At 41.5% G+C, this 18,631-nt stretch overlaps 2 long non-coding RNA genes across 2 annotated transcripts; one reads left to right on the top strand and one right to left on the bottom strand.

The window, feature by feature from the left end:
- Positions 1 to 2,865: 2,865 nt before the first annotated feature.
- Positions 2,866 to 3,515, bottom strand: LOC119811205. The gene is made up of 2 exons (XR_005284956.1): positions 3,452 to 3,515; positions 2,866 to 3,194 (listed from the first exon to the last, which is right to left on the bottom strand). It is a non-coding gene; the product is annotated as an uncharacterized LOC119811205 (long non-coding RNA).
- Positions 3,516 to 3,778: 263 nt separating this feature from the next.
- Positions 3,779 to 15,076, top strand: LOC119812902. Its single transcript, XR_005285126.1, has 4 exons — positions 3,779 to 3,871; positions 7,405 to 7,529; positions 12,851 to 12,895; positions 14,972 to 15,076. It is a non-coding gene; the product is annotated as an uncharacterized LOC119812902 (long non-coding RNA).
- The last annotated feature ends 3,555 nt before the right edge of the window (positions 15,077 to 18,631 follow it).

The following is an 18,631-nucleotide window of genomic DNA, read 5'->3' as shown; positions in this document are numbered from 1 at the left end:
AGTCAAGGGTTCATGTCTTGTTAGAGGGTTAATGGGGGTGTCTGAATCTTGACTTCACAAAGATATGTGTGTCCTTTATGTCAGTGTGCTGACAACCTTTATACTGATTTACATCATAGTATTAGCTGATGTGCGTAATAAATTACAACATGGGGGAATGCTGTCAAATATCAGATAATAATCCAAATATCTAGATTTTTTAAAATCATATAACCATTTCAATATCTTCTCCTTATCTTTCTCCTTCATTCCCCCTTTATGCCAAATAAAAATCTTCAAATGATTAACTTACAGAAATAATTGACTCACACATAAAGTTTAAAGATTTTAAAGTTTAAAGATTTTAAAATCTGAAGATCTTAAGAGTTTGCTGGCAGCCTCTAAGAGAAACGTAGGGAAAGATCCAGGGTCTACGTGAGTTCATTTCACATGGTAGCTGCCTGGTAAATGTTTGTTGAATTAACCAATTATTCAAATCAACAAATATTTGCTGAACTAAACTCTGTGGAGGCCGCAGGAAGGAAAGGTCTTGTCCTCAAGCATCAATGACCTCACTGAGGAAAATCAGCATGGACACCTGAACAAGGGGAGCTGCCAGTAGAAAGAGTTCAGGGCAAATTATCAGTTTAGCTGTTGGGTAACAGACAACAAAGAGTTTTATAGCAGAAAACAGTCGTTCGATCAGAGCTGATCAAGTACATGGTTTATGGGGAAGATGAGCTCAACCTAGTCTTGAAGAATGGCTAAGCTCTAGAAGGATGAAAAAAGTCTGAGGAGGACTCCTCTCAATGACTCAGAACAGAGAAACACAAAAGAGCTATCTGAGAGGCCGTTTATTCATTTAAGACAGGGAATGTTGGGGATGAAATTGCTTATGCCAGAGCAATCATTGACCTTCAGTCACGGGGTCAAAGAAGCAAATGGAAGACTAGAGACATAGCTTAGAGTATGCTTGCAATTCAGGTCCCCAGGTCTGATCCCAAGCCCTGCATATGAAATAAAATCACAACATATCAAGTACTCTCTAAGACCTTGGAGACTAAAAATAAAGAAATTAGGTAAAAATCCAAGTTAAAAATAAGACCATCTTTTTTTATATGATTTTCTTTTAATTACTTAGTAAAATTTCATTCTAAAGAATATCATTGGCAGGCTGATGAGATGGCTCAGTGGGTAAATATGCCTGTCCCCAACTCTGACAACCTGAGTTTCATAGTCCAGACCCATATGGTAGAGGCAAGAACCAGCCCCCTCAAGTTGTCCTCTGACTATAAGCTACACACTGCGGAATGAAGGTGCCTCCACAGTCACACACACACACACACACACACACACACACACACACACACGGAGAGAAATGTAAAAAGATAAATATCATTTGGATGAGTAATTACACTTTCTTAGAGTTTTGTATTTGATGAACATTTAAAGTATAGCCCCAAACAGTGTTTATGGGTTAAAATCAAATTAATTTATTTTTTTTTGTTTTTTTGTTTTTTTTTTTTTTGTTTTTTCGAGACAGGGTTTCTCTGCGGCTTTAGAGTCTGTCCTGGAACTAGCTCTTGTAGACCAGGCTGGTCTCGAACTCACAGAGATCCGCCTGCCTCTGCCTCCCGAGTGCTGGGATTAAAGGCGTGCGCCACCACCGCCCGGCAAATTAAATTAATTTAATTATCAACAAATTACCTTTTCCTTCATGACGATGACTAGTCAATACAACACACTGAAATTGGAACTCCCTATGTGCCATGTGTCTAAGGCCATCTTCTGTCTTTTGCTTTTCACGGTTTCCTTCCAGTCACTCAAGGCCACTTTGGTTTCTGAAGTCCGTAAAGAGCTTTAGTACCAAGCTCTCTACCCAGACGTGGCCCTTGAGTTTTCTGATGTTGCTTGTCTGTAGTCAGACGACAACAAACAGGGACGCCTTTACCTAGACGTCGACTGCTTCGTTTTAGAACACACTTCTCTGCCCCAGAAAGGAGACTGGCACAAAAGTTCTCCAGTCTCTGAGGGAGGCTGACAAAAGGAAAGGAAGACACATCTATGACTGGAGCAAACTTGTCCTCATCCTTCCAAAGCTGGAGCATGTGCCAAGAAAGTCTGCTAAGAATAGAAGAAAGTGTTTGCTTGTGGCTGTCCACTGTGCCTGTGAGAGGCAGCTGCAGATCTCCATGTGGAAACAGTCCCACACCCTGTTCACCCCAAGAATTCTTCTCTTCCAACTAAGAGCAGATTCCTCCCGCCCCGGAAGTTCATGGGATCATGGAAACTCTGAGATCCTTTCGGAGAATCAACCCAACACAGTCCTGTCTCCCACCAAGTACTCACACCCACACGAGATATTTGCCACTGTGCAAATATCAGTGGAAGAACTGGTCAAACTGGGACTCTGTGTCTTGGGAGGGATGGCTCGGGGTGGGGGTGGGGGCTGGGATAGCTAGCTCTTCCTTCTCTGGAAATACATCTGCTCATCTTTCAAAACCCAGTTCAAAGTCTCCTTGTCTATGGAGGTTTTCCCAGTTTTCTGGGGCAGCACTATGTCCTGACCTCATGTTCTCCTGGAGACCTAAGCCAGTACTCTAACAACAGGGCTCGCTATGGCATGTTACGGTATTCTGTTACAAGTCCTCCCGAATTTTGTAGATGTATCACCTGTCCTGGTGCTTGCCACTTAGATCAATTAACAACTGTTAAATGCCAATTAACAACAATTGGGTGACCATCCTGAACTTCCCTGCAGCCACCTTGCCTCCAGTGAGTCAGCCAGACAGTATCAGTTTGGATTCATATCTAAACTGAAATAATTACTTGAATGATAATTTTAAGCCCTGTATCTCTTAGAAAATAAAAGTAATAGAATGGACATTTTATTTTTAAAAGTCTTTAATTTGCATGTTGAATGAATTGTTAACCACAATTAAGTTGTTAATCAAACTCAAAGCATAGGAGGTTGCTCAGAACTCAGCTCAGAAAAATGTAATCACTGGATTAAGTTAATTTAAAGTAAAACAAATCAAAACAAAAAAAAAACCCTTAAGTTTGCTTGTCTGTATATTGTGTGAAGTTTCTTTGTCCTTGGTTCGCCGGGTTTGATTCAGCTTTACCGTTGCTTTTGCACTTTGTGCTTCTCTTATCCTTAGGTAATACTGCACACCACAGTGTGAGGGGATAGCTTCATCAGTAGAGTCATTGTCCTGAAAACAGAACATGCCCAGTTCAGTCCCGAGAACCACATTTAAAAACCTGGGTGCACCAACTCTTGTAATGCTAGTCCCAGGGAGGCAGAGCAGATAGATCCTCTGGTCTCTACAAGGATGGGCAAGTCCTGCTGAACCCACACATACACCCCGTGTGTCCCCACAGAGAGATGGGGAAATCTCACACTGAGTATTTCAGGGACTAATAAGAACAGAGTCTGAGATTATGTGCTAAAGTGCTCGTACACACCTACCTCACAGAGGTACAGCAAGTACCAGATGTCAAATCCTTTAAATTTAATTTTTATAACATTAGCTCTATCCACGTGTTTCAGTCCAGTGATAAATTTGGAATTATTTACTCTGGGAACTCTTGACGACATTACTGATAAATCAGCCCTGCTGTGACGCGAGGCCCCAGCATCAGCTTCCTGTTTGTTCTGTCCACTATCTTCTCTGTCTAGTTAAAATGAGGCAAACTGTGGCAGACATCCATCCTCTATGAAACAGCCGCTAACCTGGCAGGGAGCAGAGCCCAGTAGATCTCTGGGTAAAGCTCAAACCCACATGAAACTTAGTATGAGCAAATTGTAGGCATTCATGAAACCCAAAATAATCGTAGTGAACTTGCAAAGGCTCAGGACTCAGGGAAGCCTGCCTTTGAAATTTCTTGTGTAAGTATCAAGTTTCCTTAGAAACTTAGTATTAATATGTGCAATTCTTTCTTAGAGTAAATTGTAGTTCCCTGGGGAAAAAAGCACATTAGACAATGTTGTGTAGTTTTTTTTTTCAAATCTATGTTTTCCTCCATTAATCTGGAGAATATATTCAATTTTTAGACATACACAAAAAATGTCTTTAAAATCTGTTTTCTTATTTCCTATAGAAATAAAGCTTTTCTTTCTGTTTAGAGTGCTATTGTTTTTTTCCCCCAAAACATAAAAAGAGTATGTAACATTTGAATATCTGTATTTATAGACACACCTGAAATTCTTTTGGTCTGTTTTCTTATTTCTTCTAAAAAAAATGGGTTTATTTTAGTTTGAGGGTTTGTACTTGTTTGTTTGTTGTTTGCTTTGGTGCTGGGGATCATGTTCAGTGCCGAACACATGCTAAGCATTTGCTCTACACTGAACTGTACTACCAGCACCAAAACGTGGATGTACATACCTGTATTTATATTTACACGTGCATATTTGTTAAGACACATATAAGAAAATCTAGAAAATGTTTTTAAAATTATATGCTAAGCAAATTAACAAAAATAGAGAAGAGTAACTACTTGGAGCCTATGAAAAGAATTATTTGAGATTATTATAGCAAAGACTACAGAGATGGCTTAGCAGTTAAGAGCACTGGTTGCTCCTCCAAAGAACCTAAGTTCAAGTTCCAGCACCCACATGGGGGCTCATGTCTGTCCATAAATCCAGTTCCAGGGATCTGATACTTTCTTCTGTTCTTTTGGCTAGCAGACAAACGTGGTATACAGACATAAATGCAGGCAGACAAAACACTCATACATATAAAATAATACAATAGTAATATAGTAAGTATGTTTTCTATGCCACATCCTAGCCATACCTACCCATGCATTTTACATGGATGTTGAAGCCTAGGCATGCCAGGAAAAGGCATTCATGTATACACACACACACACACACACACACACACACCTTTGAATAGAGCAGAAAGTGAAAAATTTCAGGAGATCCTTATTTTAAAGATTTTACTTTTATTTTTGATTGTGCATGTATATACTTGAGTACAGTATCCACGGAGGACAGAAGACAGTGTTGAGGTGCCAGAGTGACAGGCAGTTGTGAGCTGCCTAACATGGGCACTTCAGACTGAACCTGGATCCTCCCCAAGAGTAGCATGTGCTCTGAACTACTAAGTCATCTCTATGGGCTCTGGAGACCATTCATTTAAACCTCTTCAGGTCAGTTTGATGGACTCCAGTTGTTTGTGAGCATATTGCAAACTTCAGGTTTTGTCTGAGCCAGAGCTGTGACAAGGAGCAAGGACACACCATAATATCATTCTCTGCATCATCTGAGATTTGAAATGGCCTAAAAGTCAAAATGGAAAACAACAACAACAAGCCCAAGCATTCCCCTCTATCCCCTGTCTCCCTCTTTAAACCAACAAGGAAGGTAACAGTTCCCCAAAGCTTTTATCCTGCAAGCCCTACTGTTAGAAGATAATGTCAGAGCTCTGATTTACTTTCTTTCCAAGATGAAACACAAGGTGTGATAACAGGAGCCAGGCTCCCTCTCCAAGCCTCCTGGGTTCACTACTTTCTGGTGTTCCCTTGCCTTAACCCAAAGGGCCTCAGTGTCAAGTAGCATTTCAATGTTTCCCATGGCTTCTGAGTTAGAAAGGTTTATTTGCCTGTTGAGTTTCCTCGGTAGACAGAAATACAACACAGGGCAGACACAGGTGAGGAAAAAGAGTTCTGTGAAACCGAATGCATTTGACAAGTGGCATAGGTTAATCACCCTTCTCTGATGATGCCTTGTTGCAGCTGGATGCAGCCTGAACTTCCTCTCCTCCTAGGGACTTAGCTCCCCACTGATGTGTTACCGCCCCTTTGGGAGCCAGTCGCTTGACTATGTGTAGAACCTTGGCTGTCTAGGGTCAGGCGATCGGGTTCCAAGTGAAAGCCACGCTAAGCGTTTGTTTTCCCTCATCGATCTCCATATCGAAGGTCGCCGAAAGTGCGTCAAGTGACAAAGCTTTTCAGGACACCTGTGTCACAAGAGGTTTGACACTTTAAGTCAAGTCAATAATGATTTTTCAAGTCTAGTTGGGTTGCGTGGAAAGCCAGTATGGCTAGCCATCAGGTTTCTGGGGGATGACTCTAGGGGAAAAGAGGCTGCTTTGTAAAATGTAATTTCTGTGTTGTGTTGTAGAAGATGGTCCATCTTCTTGGTAACCTTCAGTGGTGTGCAGCGTTTTACTTTCAGACATAATTATTTTCTAATTATAATGGATAATTCTTTGGTCTTATCCAACAATAACCCGATTTAGTCTAGGTTCATTGGTGGGTTTTGTCCCTTCGCCAGAAATTTCCCACAGAATGAGCTTTGCCCCTTGAAAAGCTATTTTAAATTACTGAAGAATCCCAATTTTACTTATAAAAGAATAAAATCTAATCCCTTTAGTGAGTGAAATGTTCTACTTCCCAGACATGTGAATTCAGTATCTAAACTATGGGGACGACGAATCATTTTATTACTGATGAAGACTGAAGTCCCACACGGGGGACTCCCTTCCAGACTCCGGATTAGGAAAAACCACACTCAAACATCCATTTTCACAGAGACCCCTTATTAAGTGGGAAAGAAAAGCTAAAGTGGCTGCTTTCTGACTCAGGCTTGAGACTGTGCGAGAGAGGGAGAGAGAGAGAGAGAGAGAGAGAGAGAGTAGCAAATGACCTTCTAGGTGCAATGTTTAAAAGGAATAAAAGGGGAGGTCTGTGTAGAATGGTCTAGAACATGGTGATAAAGGAAATAGAGGATGAGGGGATGAGGGAGAAGGGGAAGGGACAAGAGGGGGAAGGGGCATTTGTCCCCAGAGGGCTAAAAGACTGCTTTCAGATAGAGGGGAGACATACATGGCACACAGGCAAAAGGCAGTTTATACAGGTAAAGGGGGAAACACAGTGTTAGGATGAGGTGTTTAATTTTAATTGGGCATGTTAATTAAGAGGACTTTTGACTGCTGGGTTTCAAAAGTTTGATAGCTGGACCTTGGTAGTCAGCCTTGGGAGGAGGAAGCAGCCAATTAAGGGAATAATCCACGGTGGCTAGCTTCAGGAATGTAACCTATTGGTTTTAGCAAGGCAGAGGGAATGGGGGAGAAGGGCAAGGTCTGTCAGAGCCTCGTGCTCTAGTGGCCTAGTGTCCCTTCAAAGGACATCAGCCAATCATCTAAGGGAGGTGTCTGAAAAACAAGGAAGCCATCCCTTTCTGCAGTTGAAGCAGGTGGACTTGCAATTCTGTCTCGCTATGCCCTGTTTGAAAACGCAGCGATCATGGGGGGGGGGGGATTCCAGATATAAATTCAAAATAGAATTATAACAATGATCCTCCCGAGAAAGACAAAAGAAAACAGTGTTTAAAACCAACGGGCAGGTGTGAAGTTTGGTAAGTTTTATAGTGCGTCTCAATTTTGCTATTTTTTTCCTCTGTCTCTTTCCTTGCAGGCTCTTGTAGGACACCTCCCCATCTTGTGAGAGTGTTAGACAAAGACAAGTCTATCAGCACCCAGCTGAGAGAACTGAATAAAGAAGTAAAGAAAAAACAATGAGAACAAATCCCAAATGCCAACGTATGTAGCCTGGATGGTGCTTTGTCAGTGGTGGGTATCAGAGGGTATTTGTTTGCCTCGTAGGAAGAAGACAGTGTGTCCTGAGGGCATGCCCGTGCACTGAGGTTGGATGAGGCTAAACACTCTGGGTGGAGAGCGGCCAATCTGGTCGTGAGATTAGGGAGGTGGGGAGGAAGGGCCACAGAGAATCAATGATTGGAAATCAGCGTAGCGGGTAGAGGACAAACTACTGGTTGGCTTCAGAAACTTTAAAAAAGAAAATCTACAGAGAGAGGAGATAAACTTTGAAATGAGTTGCAGCACAACCAGAGTTAGGAGTAACATTCACCAAAGTGTGCGGACTACGAGGAGAGGGAGGGGGAGACAGCCTAGGTTCAGATGGAGCTGGGTGGCAGGGTTCCTGTGGTGACCGACATCAGGTACAAAAATATAAAGACTTGGTGGACCCGAAGGGCTGAAGAGCTCTGAGCCCCTCCCCACCTTTTTCCGGTTGAATCGTTAAGGTACTAGCATCCTGGGTCTCCTCATTTCTGTTGAATACCACCTGTGACTTGTGCTATCTATTCTCAAAGCTGATGGATGGGGACAGAGTCACAGTGATGAAAGCGAAAGCAGTTTACCAGGCTCAGACATAAGCTAATGGTGGGCCTCTAGGTGCTCTGTGGAAAAGTGAAGCGAGCTTGCAAAAAAAAAAAAAAAATCCAACGGGCGTGGGTTTGGTGGGCTTCTTGCCTCCCGAGCATACGGCTCTGGATAAAACCACCAGCATCATGGCCAACGATAATAACATAAATGAAATACAAATAATCCATCCATAGGCCCTGGCTCAATGAGTCTGTGTGGATAGCCCAGGACTCTGTATGGGTGAGCCACATTCTAGGCCCTCCTGCCCAGAGGCAAACACTCGCCCTTCTATAAAGGGGTGTCACATAGAAAAAGGCACTCGTGTGTAGATCAGTCCGATACTCTCTCACTTCTTCTCCAGCCCCCAATGTGTTTTTGCCACTGAGTATTTCCAAGTTGTCAAGGATGGCGGGATTCCAGCATGGCCCCAAGCAGGGTAGCTGGGCAGAGCATGCCATACTTTGATTTTTTAAAGGCGATTCATGGGGGACAACTTGTGAAAGCCCACTTTAACTCAATATTCTCCAAAATTCCCGAATGATAGTAACCTGGTAGCTTAACAAGCAGGAAATCCCCAGACGACACCCTGAGGTGACTGAATCAGACTCTCCAAAGACACAGACAGGGAATTCAGATTTTCAGTACTGCCTCATGGATTCTTATCCTCGGAGAAGCTTGGGAAATATTGACCTAAGGGATGACTAAGCTCTGGGTGACCTCTCAGCTTGGTGTGTTCTTTCTGGCTGGGAAATCTGAAGCATCTTTCTGTTCCAGAACTTTCTTTCCAGGATGAAACCAGAAGTCATCAGGCTGTGTACCAGGAGAGCCATCTTGAAAGACAGTCATAAAGATCAGATGCAGGTGGCTCACACTTCCTGGTCTCTGCCCACCATTGTAGGGGGTCAGTATGAACTGGAGTCTAACAGAGTATGAACACGCACCAACTTGAAAGCAAGCTTCCTAGTCCACAAAACATTATCTCTAACCTGGGAACTCAAAGTGCCACAGAAGTCATGGAGAATACGACTCGATGGCTCATACACAAGGTCAGGCTTAGCTATATATATATTTTCCGGGAATGTTTTCCAAACGATGCTGCTGCCCACAATGGATTAAGTCCTCCTACATCAATTAACCCTCAAGAGAATCCCCCACAGGTCAGGCTGAGCAGGGAGGTTCCTCAGCTGAGATTCTCCTCACAGGTGATTCTAGGCTATACTGAGCTGATGGTTAGAGCTGACTAGGAGAGAGATTATAATAACAAGTGATAATTATTAGTAGCTTGTAACTAAGATGGAATAGTTGTGGCTAAAAACTAACTTTTTTGGATTGCTTACTTCTGGAATCTCCTACTCATTGTTTTCCAACCAAGTTTGATTCTGGGTATCTAAAAAATGCAGAAAAACGAAACTACAGACTGTACGGCTTTTTATTCAAAATGCTTCTTTTCACTTGCTGCACTGTGGTAGATAAAGATAATTCAGTGTTTGTGTGTGATCACACCTACTTAATTTGTACACTCTAAACTGTTGGAAGCTTATTAGGTAGTGAGCTTATTTCTAAAATTCAAAAATGGAGGTCTCATTGTTTTACAAAACAATACAAAAATATATCCAAGAAAGAGCAAAGGTGAGTAGCTTCAAAGTATTAGAAGTGATACACATATCTCTGATGTAAGTGTTCTTATTGGTTCATGAACTTAAATATAACATCAGAAATATACTTTAGAGTCGGGAAATTATCACATTAAGATGATAAAATCCTTACAATATATAACATTAGAGTATCACAATGGTATAATATCTGGTACTAGGGATTATAATAATAGTATCTTGCTGTAAAACTTAGAAACAGCCTAGCAATGGTGGCAAGCGCCTTTAATCCCAGCACTCAGGAAACAGAGTCAGGGGGATCTCTGTGAGTTAGAGGGCATCCTGGTCTACAGAGTGAGTTCCAGGACAGCCAAGGCTACACAGAGAAACCCTCTCTTGAAAATCAATCAGACAAAAAAACCCTTAGAAACAAATTCCTATTATAGTGATCTATGAAAGCAAATTTTATTCTCAAATCTATTTCAGCCAAGAACAGTATGGGCAAATGGTTGTAATAAAAATCAGGGCAACTTTTGGGGGTTCCCAGCTAGGATGTGTGACCAGTTAGGACCCTTGATTACTTGATGGTCCAATGACTACTCTTCCCCAAGGCCGCAGGATTTGGTTGACAGTCTCAAATCTCATGTTCTTCCAAAAGTCTTAAGAAAATTGTTTCCTCATGAATGTAGATGATCAAATATACTTCTGAAGGATAGGACTCATTTGAGAATGATTGCCAGAAAGTGTTAAGTGTGAATACACAACTTGAAATGATCATTCCAAGTCAAAAGAGTTCCTTGTGAACAATGAACTCCAACCTTGACAACTGTCTTATCCAAACAGAAAGTGTAGCAAGGCTTAGTAGTACTTGTCTATAACTGTGCCACTCTGGAGTCAGGGCAGGGGCATTGCCAAGAGTGCTAACCCAGAACTACAGAGCAAGTCCAAGCCCAGCTTCTAGCAGGAGAGGCCCTTGTGTTAAAAAGAAGCAAAACTTTGAGTGACTAAATTGTTTATAGGATGTGGTTCCAGAAAGGCTGGAAACCCTGCAAAAGCCAGTGGCTATGGTGTCAAGGCTGTGGTACCCATAGGCTACTCACCTCAATAGGCTGATTGCTCCAGCATGTCTGACAGGAAGACGAGGCTAGCATGGGGATTTTTCCACCTATAATCAAGCATGGTTTTGTTTTCATTTATCCCTATATTTCTGAGAAATAAATTCAGTATTCTCAAAGTCAAAAATGTAGATTTGCTAGAGCCGGCTTTTTAAGGCATTTTGTGTTGCTCTAGTTTATCCCATTGTATTAATCAGCCTTGCTTTATTACAACACAATAGTGGAGGCAAGTAATTTTATAAAGAGAAAAGGCTGACTAATATAGTTTTGGAGGTTCAAAGGCTTGGTGCTGGCATTAGCTCAGCCCTCCCTCTTCTGGCTGCAGTGGCTACAGTTATAACATGGTGATGAGTACCATGCAGTCACCAACTGTTTATATGATGAACCAGGAGACAGAAAACAAAACAAGAAATGGGGCTTCCACACCCCCCTGTGAGGATACAACACGAGCGATACACGAGCTTCCAATCAGACACAGTTCCCCAAGATCCTACCACTTCCCAGAAGACAAATCGGAATTGAAATTTATGCCCTGGCAATGCTGAAGCATGCATGGGCAACCCGTATATAGAGATTCTGTTGAAGCTGCCTGTTAGAAATAATCTTAAGAGGAGCCTCCCCGCCGACGCAAATAATTTCAATCGGACCAGATTAAACTGAATCAAAGATGTCCATGTTTACTGCAGCACTCCCGGGTGGCGCGGGAGCATGGCAAGGTGGGGGTGGGGGAGGGGAGACAGAGGTGGGGGAGTCCACACAAATTTCAAGACCACATGTACCTTTTTCCGGAGCGAGCCTAAATAGCCTGTGGGAGTGGTCCTGACCCTCCCTGAGGAGGGGTCAGCACTTGGTGGGCTTCCGGGAGGTGGAGTCTGGACCAAGGCAACTCCCAGTGGAGGGGGAGCTTAGGATAGATACCAGGGACTGGGGTGACGCTTCCAATCATCCCAGACTTCTTGAATATAAGGGTGTTAGGGGGCTGGGGTCTCACTTTTGACCAAACATCCCAGAGTTTTTGGATATAGGGGCATCAGCTCAAGTCTGGCTACTTCCTGTAGGCATGGGGTAACAAGGGAAAGCCGGGAGCTGGGAGTTGGGTTCACCCTCAGTGAAAGGAGTGGCTGGAGCAGCATCTGGTTTATTGTCATCCTGGAGTCCTCAGGCAGCTGCTTTTTGAGGGAGATGAAAAGACAGGTGGCTAGGAGAAAAAAATAATGCTATTATTGCTAGGTAATAATTGCTATAATAATTATATATTTTATTATAATAAACCATTGTGTAGTAGATGCTCGGGTATTTTGTCACTGGCTAGTGTCCATATATGGCTGCTCATATGTGCCTTGTGAAATCCAAAGCATGGCAGGCATGGTGAGAAGTCTAGATAAACACACATGATCATTCTTAAAGAATACAACCAAAACTTCAAAATTATCCACATTGATTGAAGGCTACTATCTGTTGCCCACTCAGAACTGTGTCTGTTATGGGATGTATATGACTTTGAGAAGTTTGTCAGTGAAAAAGTAATGGAGAGATTTGTCAGGGAGTGTCACTTCTGGAGAGTTTGTAGACCACTGTAGTAACAGTGCCCTCACACAAATGCTTCCTCTTTCCTTCTTTCCTTACTTCCTCATACTGCACAAATGTCCAATCAGACAAGATGAAGCAGGTCACTGGAACAATCCTACAGGATTAACACACTTGAATTTGTTATCTTCAAAGCTTCCAAGAAAGAATTTTCTAGGTACACACACACACAAATCTCAGTGAAGTATTTATCAACTATCCAAACAACTAACACCACTTCAAAAATCTCTTCCAGAAAGAAGAATGCTTCTGAATTACTTAGCTAGAAAAGAGTTAGCTAACCAAGAGATGTGTGTCCAGCAATAACAGTGTGCATGATACTCCACTTTCCTTTCATGTTTATGTTAGAATTTTTAAACACACATTCACTTGTATGATTATTTTAATTCTTTTCTCTTCCTAGCTTGATGGCCTAAGAGGACATGATCCCTATATCACCTAGCTCAAAGTAAGTATATAATTATAATTATATAAATGATATAAAATATATAATATACAGTATGTAAAATATAAGTAAATACACTGTCCCTCTGGCTATAAGAATGGAGAAAGAGTGTGCTATTCTTGAGAATGTATTATTGCTAGCTAGGCAAAATGCTTATTTTCTCATATAATTCATATTACAATCCTCAAACTAGTTTTTTAGTTGCTCTTGAAATAATAAATTGTACTTTAGAGAGGTCGCTATTTTCATAGATCATTTTAAAACCAGGGTCTTCCTATCCACAAATACTGTTTTCTTCTTCTATCTCACTTCTACCTTACATAACTAAGAAGAAAACTAATGGCAAAAACCTCAAATGTATTTGACCAAAAAAAACCCCCATAGGTTCATATATGGAAGATTTCTAAAAAATAAAAAATAAAAAAAGACCACACTGAGAACTATGATGTAGCTTATAAAGTCACCAATGTCCACCTAGAATATGAGAGGGTGAAACAAGCTCTTCAAAGCCCTGCTCAGAGGCAGAGAGCACTGAGAGGACAGACTAGAATTTTCTGAAGCCATCGTAGGAGGCGCAGGGAATTGGAAACCCTCCTGAAATCTGCTCTCATTGGAGCAGATGAGACCTCCTCAGTACGGCTACAGACAGTCTACCCCACCCTGCTATTTTGTGCCTTTGTCATTTTGAATAAATTATTGGTAAGAACTGTTCCAAAGGTGGACAAGAATTATTTTACAGTTAGTACTTATAAAACAGTGACCTAAGAAGTTAAACCTCCAGCTGGCAACAGATGGGGAAGGTGACTGAGCCCCACATTGGAGCACTGGACTGAGCTCCCAAGGTCCTGATGAGGAGCAGAAGGAGCGAGAACATGAGGGAGAAAGTCAAGAACGAGAGGGGTGCGTTCACTCATGGAGACGGTGGGACAGAACTAAAGGGAGATCACCAACTCCAGTTGGAATGGGACTGATGGATCATGCGACCAAACCCGTCTCTCTGAATGTGGCCAACAGCGGGGGCTGACTGAGAAGCAAAGGACAATGGCTCTGGGCTCTGATTCTTCTGCATGGACGGGCTCTGTGGGAGCCTTCTCAGCTTGGTCGATCACCTTCCTGGACCTGGGGGGAGTTGGGAGGACCTTGGTCTTAGCATAGAGTGGGGAACCCTGATGGCTCCTTGGCCTTGAGAGGGAGGGAGGGGAGGTATCGGTGGAGGGGAGGGGAGGGGGAGGAGGAGGGGAGGGAGGGGGAGGAGGAGGGAAGGAGATGGAAATTTTTAAATATAAAAAAAATAAACCATGAGAAAAAAAAAAAGAAAGCCCAATATCAAATTTACTATTACATGGGCGTATTATTTCTTATCATGCCAAGTTAAAAGATATTGATCACAGAGCCTTCTAATATTCTTCCAAGTGATAAAAAACAAAGGAACATGCACTCTGAGTTAATCAGTGCTTTAATCTATTGAGGGGTTCAGAATCTGAACAGGTTGACTACCAGGAGATGACACGGAATGGGGCTTTATTTGAAGAAAATGGGTCTCTTTAGGTATGTCCTCCTCTCTGGCTCCTCCCATCATTCTCAGCTCCCTAGATGGCATGACTCAAACGTCTGGCATGTACTCCAGCCTCTGTGATGTTCTTCTACCTCACTTTAGGCCAGAAGCAATGACTCTACCAATCCATGCCCAGAAATCTGTGACACCATGAGCCATAACAACAAATCTTTCTTTTTGAAAATTGTTTCCTTCAGGTATCTGTTATGTAATTGAAGAGTCTGAATATATAACCATCATTTATTTCCCCAAAGACATTATTTATTAGTAGTCTAACACTGATTTTCCAGGATTTTATCAAAATACTATTAATTATCTGAAGTAAAGAGTTTTGTCATAGATGGGTCATTGACAAGAGCATCTCTCACTTAGCACCACCTCCCCTCTGGCCATCTGCCATCTTAAGGAGCAAAATCTCATTAGACTCCAGACCAACCAGCCAGCAGATGTAGTTTGCTCATCATACCGTTGCCTAAGAACTAAGTTATCACAAAGATTGCCCAACATATCAAACTTACCAACAGGTTTTTGACGCCTACGTCAGCACCAGATAGAAAGCAAGGACGGCAGCTTGCCAGCCACACCCCTCCACACACACCCCCAGCATTGGTAATCACGAGGTTGACGGACTGGACAGACAATCCAATAAGGTTTGCCTTAGTTTCCACTAAGTTTTTCTTAATTCTTTATCTTTTCTGTGTAACATTCTCTTAACCCTCAAGAAAAATCATGTAGTTTTAATCAAGTGAAAAATTAAGCAGCAAAATTTCAAACAGATAAAAACAATGCTAGGAGACTATTCTTTTTAATGACCTGCTCCCTTTTATTACCATTTGTTATTTTGTAGGTCATGAAACATTTCATTTTGTTGGTAGATGGTTCTGACAAACCTCTATTCATCATATAGCTGTATTTCCAATTGCCTTCTCCTAACACCTCTGAAACACAAGTCAGGGACAAGCTGTGCTTACCAGTGAAATAACATGTTTGTCCAGCGGGAAACATGTGGGACAGGCTCTACTCTTGGTCAACTACTTCACCATGACGCACAGGGCACCTGATAGCTTCAGCAGGTTAGTGACATAGTCAAGGGACCGTCGGGTGCACTTCTCTCTGGAGGCTTTCAATATTTTTGTTTTCTGTTTTGATAATTTGATCATGATGTGTCCTTGTAAATTTCTTGTTAGATTGAACTGATGATTTATCCCCTGACTCTCTGTACCTAAAGGCTGTCATATTTTCTCATGTTTGGGAGAACTTAAAGCATTATTTGTTTAAATATGCTTTCTGCGTCTTTTTATTTTTTTCTTTATAAAGTTCTGTCAACTTTATATTTGTTCTTCTATAAGAACCTCATATTGTCATTGGACTTTATTTGTTATTTTACTCTTTTTCCTTTCTTTCTTCCTTCCTTCCTTTCTTTCTTTCTTTCGTTTCCCTCAAAGAAAGCAGAAAGTTAAAATGATTCTCTCTATAATTTAAGTATTTAGTTGTTAGATACTGTCAATTATTTGGATATTATTCTCTTTGGCTTTATTGAAACATAATAATTGGAAAAATTAGAAAGACTGTTTTGTAGCTTATAAAAAAAATAGATCAGTCACTAAGTAAAGAACAGCAGTGAGTCTGTGCTTTCAAAATCAAATAACTGGAAAACAAGATTTTATGTGTTAAGGATGTTAAAAGAATAAGCCAGAACCAGAGAAAATGGGACAGATTTCTTTGCCTTTTTTCTGTTCTTGAGCGACTTGCCAGACTTTTAAAATGTGAGTAGTTCCCATTAACATTCCTATCCAACCTTTCTTAAACTATTTTGAAGAAGTTAATGAAATGAACCTAAGACCTTGCTTCTAAAGACACTATACACTTCAGACACAAGAGGCTGGAACCGACCAAGATGCTTTCTCCCTGAGCTTTAGAGCTCATAGTATTAGAAATTGCTATGGAGTAAAAGCTGAAAATCAATGAACAGTCCTACTCAGAGGAGACACCTATCAACCACAAAAACAACAGGTCACAAACAATATCCCCCAGTGATGCAAAGATGCCACTTTTATCTTGGGGTAACCAACAGCTGTCTCATTGGACCTCAGGTGAGGGGGTTCCTTCAGGTGACAGACAGGGACATTAACCCCTTGAAGGAATTAGAATCAAAATCTGGTGCAGATAGACTTCATCAACCTGAGTCAGACTTTGGGGAATCTAACGCCAGGCAGTTCATTGGCAGCACACTTCAAAGAGTATGATTTGGGAAAGGGTTTCCAGGCAACAAACAATCCAGTTCCAGGCGCACAATAAAGCTGGAGGTGTGACTGCTTAGAAATTCTTTTTAAAGTACATGTGATCATGAGAGTGCATTCAATAGCTAAAAGGCCTAGGGTTTAGTATGTTTTCTGACCAATAGCATAGGTCAGCATGGTGCAAAATACCTGTGAAGTCTTCCCTAAGTATGGGTACTGGTCTAGACATGGAAGAGTCTGGGATAATTATTTTGGGAATTTGGGTGAGGTCTGCCTCCACAAATAGCAAAAAGATCACTGGGTCATTAACAAAATCCACTCTCGGCTCTCTGGATGGAATTCAGGTATTTGATTTTTATTTCCTCCATTGACACCCCTGCATGATTGACATTCCTGGTTCTCTCAGTGCTTCTCTGTGAGTGCAATGACCTCTGTGCCCTCAACACTAAAGCCCATTCAACAAAAGAAAATCCTTGCCTTGCATTTATTGTAAACCCAGCCAACTGCTTGTGACCATCATCCCCCAGAGAACTTTTTACTGTCATTTTCCTAAACGAATATGCTTTCTAACTTGTCGGGTCCAGTCCAACATTGATGGACTTGGGGGGGGGGGCTAGAGTTACGATTGAGAAAGAACTAGACAAGAGACAACAGACAGAGTCAGGAGGGCATCCAGTAAATACTGAGATTTGTTTTGTGTTTATTTCTCATAACCTTTATATACCCTAATTCAAAAAGGAAGGGCAAGGCAAAAAGACTTCTTTGCAATGATACAAGGAACAAACCAAGTAATTACCTTCTTAATACTTGAAACGTCAAGTAACCACACTCTAGGCCAAAACATCCTGTTAGCAGCTGCACCTGAGGTCAAACCTCCTTTCATATAAAGGAGCAAGAATAGGCCTGAACTCTCTGACCTTTAGACAAGGTGGAACAGATCCATTTCTGTGGGCTCCCATACTGTGCTTTAGATATTTACCCTTACTCTCATAGAGACGTGTAGCTCTCATTCCTCATCAAATAAGCTTATATTTTTTGCAACAGAGACTATTAAAGAGCTCTGCAACTGGTCACAGTGAAGAAAATAAGTGACCGTGGTGTTCCAAGCTCCAGTTTATATACCGGTAATGCAACCCCTTCACCAAAGGCTTAGAGAAAATCATGGAACACGGGTGGAAAGATTATAAGAGCCCGAGGACCAGGATGTCTGCTGCTAGAGTGTCTTCCAGGCATGGCAGGGAAGCTGTACCCATGAAATCTCAACAACATGGTTGCTTAAACAAGACTGACACAATGACACTGCCAGTTGGCATGCCAATATGGGATGGAGAAAATATTCCAAGGTCCTACTTCTAGATGAAGAGCAGCAGGCAACCAATGGCTGCCAAAGGAAGGAGAATCTGTTGTCTCCAGGGATGAGCTTGCTGATGGTTTATCTAACCAATCCCAAGTGGTCGGCTAGGAATAGGCAGGTAGAGGAAAGGTGAGCTGAGGATGGATCTGTGTATGGACAGGATCAATGCATAAGGCACACGTGTGTGGAAATAGCACAGTAAATCCCATTCATTTGTACAATTATTATGCTTTAATTATTGTAAAACAGTTTCAGTACATGAATATCTTCTGCATTCTGCTTATTACTCCAGGTTATTCAATTTGTTAATACTTAGCTGTGAGTAATAGGCCCTTGGGATCTTTTTTATTTCAGAATCACATCTTGCAATTCTTTCTTTTTCATTTCTGATTTTATTTTATCTTATACTATTCTAGCATTCTCACATTTCTCTTTTTAGTTTAGCAATTTTTTAACTTTTCTTTTTTTCCCTTAAAAACCTACCATTATTTTTAGTGTTTTTTTCTATTTCCTTTATTGTTTCTTTGTGATTTCTTTCCTTCTGCTATTTTGAGGCTTAGTTTGCTCCTTTTTAAATGTGTCTTGTTGCC

Source organism: Arvicola amphibius, chromosome 4 (genome assembly GCF_903992535.2).
Source record: "Arvicola amphibius chromosome 4, mArvAmp1.2, whole genome shotgun sequence".
Classification (NCBI taxonomy): Eukaryota; Metazoa; Chordata; class Mammalia; order Rodentia; family Cricetidae; genus Arvicola; species Arvicola amphibius.
Note: the sequence above shows the minus strand (reverse complement) of the source record. Positions and strands in the feature narration are given on the sequence as shown.